Source organism: Anoplophora glabripennis, unplaced genomic scaffold (assembly GCF_000390285.2).
Source record: "Anoplophora glabripennis isolate ALB-LARVAE unplaced genomic scaffold, Agla_2.0 scaffold1021, whole genome shotgun sequence".
Taxonomy (NCBI): domain Eukaryota; kingdom Metazoa; phylum Arthropoda; class Insecta; order Coleoptera; family Cerambycidae; genus Anoplophora; species Anoplophora glabripennis.
In genome coordinates, this window is record NW_019417106.1 from 127,743 (window position 1) to 132,025 (window position 4,283).

Sequence of the window (4,283 nt, forward strand, 5' to 3'; positions counted from 1 at the left end):
TTTTTTCAATCCAAATCCGTTGCCATATAAAATTTTTATATAGTATCCCAGTTTGATTCTTTCTCATCTGATTAACTACATGTCTTGTTATTCACATTTTTTTAAATTTTGTATAACTTTCCTGTATTCACACTCGTTTTACCTTATTATCTAAATTTTACATAATTTATTATTCTTTTTTTTACAATTTTTCTATATCTAATAACAATATCTGTTTTATTTTAATTTTCCAAATGTTAAAATAAATAATTCTAATTATTTTTAAATTCTAAATCAAAATCATTTGAAATTCCTAATGTATTTCAATATATATTTTTTAAATTTGCACTTTGGACTTTATTTTAGTTGATAAGTGATATTAGATTTGGATAATAAAACATTAAATTCAACTCGTAACAAATTAAAATGTATTACACATAATGTTCATTTATAATTAACAAGAACTCAATTTCTACTACTATAATCTAGTACTACCCTTTATTTCTAATTTTGTTGAAAATTTTATCGATCGATATTTTTATTATCCCATTTAAATTTTACTTAAAGTTAAATTGTGCACTTTTTGATTTTAAAGGAAAATGTTTCTCTATGTAAATTGCAATTTTTGTTGAATAATTAAAATTTTGTAATGGCCATGTGAAATATGCAACATATGATATATCAAGCTTGTACTGTAAGTTGCTACCTTATTTATTCCCTTGCCTGGTCTTGGGGTTTTACTTCTGGCGTTGGTATTCTTTTACTTCGTATTCAGTGGCACAGGATACAAAATTTGTACAATTTGGATTTCTCTCTCTTTCTGGAATAATATTCTGGCACTGGTATTCTTTCTTTTGTACACTTTCACTTGGCTTTAAACACTATAGTCTTTATCCTTTAAATTTTTTAACACAATGTAAATTTGTAAGATTGAATTTACATTTTTGGGGAATTTCGGTTTTAACAGATTTTACAGGTTTGTTCACTAATCACTTAGTAATGCCAATTCATCTAAATAGGTTATATATTTGTATTCGGTACGTTAGTTTGTCATTTAAAACTGTATTTTTACTTGGTTTCTTTGTTTTTTAGGCTGGAGATGTTACGCCTTACTTCTGCGAATGCGAAAATACAACTGTTTTTTGTTTGTTCCCGACCTTTCTTTTATAATAACCTAGACAAATGATCGGCGTTGCTAAACAATTGACATATCTTATAATTTGCGAAAACTTTGCCTGGTAATTTTGGAATTATGCTTGCATTTTATGAAAAATGATTATCATTCTTGGATTCCTTGGCTTACAACGAACATTTTGATACGCAACATTACATAGTACGAGTATTTCCTAACCTAATACAATTTTCAACAGTTTATGAAATTTCCTTAAAAAAATACTTTTTCTAACTAAAATCTAAGCATTTGGGTTTAAACATTGTCCTATACCCATTACTTACTATTATTATTATTATGTGCATATGAGTAGATTTATTTGCTATATAATAATTTCAAAAGAATTTATTTCTTTTCAAATTGGCAGCGGGCTTTAGTCCCATAAGAAAAGCATAAGACTCCCCCTGCGCTCCTCACTTCCCTCGGACCTAGATATACCTCCTTAAGTTTACGTGAAAAAGAAACGACTTTACACTTGGAGATATTTAAATGCAAATTATTTGAATCGCCCCAAAGGACTATTTTGTCCAATTGACTCTGAAGGTGAAGACAATCATCATCAGTTAATATAGAGGAAAAGATTTTTAAGTCGTCGGCATAAATTAGTTTGCGACAGTCAATGTAAGTCGTAATATCATTAACAAAGATGGAAAATAGGAGAGGACCTAGATTGGAACCCTGATGTACTCCAGAAGTAATATAATACTGACTAGACTTAAAACCGTTGTAAGTGACATACTGAAGACGATTAGACAAATATGAGCTAAACAGTTGTAAAATGTTGCCACAAAGCCCGTATACTTCGAGTTTATGGATGAGTATGCCGTGATCAATACGATCGAAGGCCTTCGAGAAATCGGTGTATATGACGTCCACCTGCCCACGCTGATCAATAACATTATATATGAACTGTGTGAAACACATCAGATCTGTGGTAGTTGATCTTTTTTCTATAAAACCATGTTGTTCAGGATATATGATGCCCCTGAAAAGTGGAAACATACGATTATACAACGACATCTCGAAGACCTTCGCAAAATTGCATAACAAAGTAATGGGCCTATATTTATTAATGTAAGAATTGGACAAACACTTGCCACCTTCCACACACTAGGAAAAGTTCCGGTTTTAAGAGCGAGATTAAATATACAGGATGTTAAAAAAAGAGTAGAGATAGTATGAACCAAAATAAGCAGAAAAGTCTTATAAACACGGGTCCGCAAAGTAACGGTTGCGGAGATATGGACCACTATTCGTTTTTCAAACATTTTATTTTATTAGGAATAAACCGACAAAGGAAGCTTTTAACAAACAAAAAACAAAGTTACAGAAGATGTTCAAAGTGCCCTCCGTCCATTTCCAAGCAGGCACGACATCTTCGTCTCAACGATATTCGAACTCTTTCGAAAACACCCTCCTTGGTTTGGATTTCTTGACACTTTTGATTAATCCGTAGCTGCAGCTCTTCCAGGCTATTTACAGGAGTACCATACACTAATGTCTTCAAATATCCCCAAACAAAGAAATCTAGAGGGTTCAGATCAGGCGATCTTGGAGGCCATAAAACAGGTCCGGCCCTTCCTACCCATCTATGTGGAAAAGTTTGGTGTAAATGCTCTCTAACGGCCATGGAAAAATGAGCTGGAGCACCATCATGCTGGAACCACATTTGTTGCCTCTGATTCAAAGGAATGTCTTCCAAAAACTCATACAGTGTGTTCTGCAGAAAGTTGAGGTAAGCAGCGCCTGTTAATCGGTTTGGTAAAACAACAGGACCTAGAAACCTGTCACCTACAATACCCATCCAAATGTTTAATGAAAAACGTGCCTGATGTCCAGATTCTATTAGAGCATGAGGATTTTCGTCGGCCCAAATATGCGTATTGTGAAAATTAAACACTCCATTTCTTGTGAACCCGGCCTCATCAGTAAAAAGAATGTTTGCAAGAAAACGAGGGTCTTCAGCATCATGACGTAGAAACCAGCGGCAAAAAACCAAACGTGCTTGATGATCATTTATTGGATTTAAGGCCTGTACTCGTTGCACATGGTATGGATAAAGCAGTTGCTCGTGAAGGATTCTCCAAACAAGAGGACCACTAATTCCTACCTCGGCTGATATTCTCCGCACACTCGTACCTGGATTCTGCTCTACCAGTGCTAGAATTTCTTCTTCTGCTCTAGGAGTGGATACCGACCTTGGTCTTCCGGATAAATGGCACTGTTTGCTCAAGGAACCGGTATCACGCAATCTTTGGTGAATTCTTCCAAACATGCGTTGTGAAGGAATCTGGCGATTTGGATAAGCGTCAACATAAAGACGTCGCGCTTCGGTGGCGTTCCCATTAGCACGACCATACATGAAATGCATGTCTGTTAATTCTGCGTTAGAGTAACCAGCCATAGCGAAAGAAAACTTGTGCACTGAGAACAACTGTCAAATACGTACTGTTTATTTCACTAAACATCAACCAACTATTATAAGAAAATACACAACGTTTTTGCAAAATAAAAAAAGGGGCTAAAAAACATAAAACATTCCATATCTCCGCAACCGTTACTTTGCGATCCCATGTTTATTGAGACTTTTCTGCTTATTTTGGTTCATACTATTACCTCCTTAAATATTTTACACTCTTTTTTTAACACCCTGTATATACCAGCAGGTTAGCCAAAATGAAACGACAATCACGAGCAAAGAAACTGGGAATTAAGTCCGGACCTGACGTTAATTTATTTTTAAGTTTCCTAGCTGAATTTATAATTTCCTCATCAGTCAGAAAATTAACAGTTATTGAAGGAAAGTTAGTACAATTAATCGTGCTAAGATTTCGATATTCACCCGAGAGGGGCTTAGTGAAAACGCTCCTAAAACAATCTCTAAAGGATTCCACAATGGCGCCGGGGTCATTTAAAAGAACGTTGTCGGTATTGTGCATCGTGTTAGGTATTCTACTAGAGCCTGCTTTGCCGTTTACAAAACCCCAAAACTGTCTAGGTTCTGTTTAGTCCAAGCATTATAGAGTAATGCTTACAGAAATTATTACCTGGACAAAAAAAAATATGACCATATAGAAAATTAAATTTTAAATTGAGTCTCTTGTTCTTTAAACTCGATCCAAAATGGCGAACA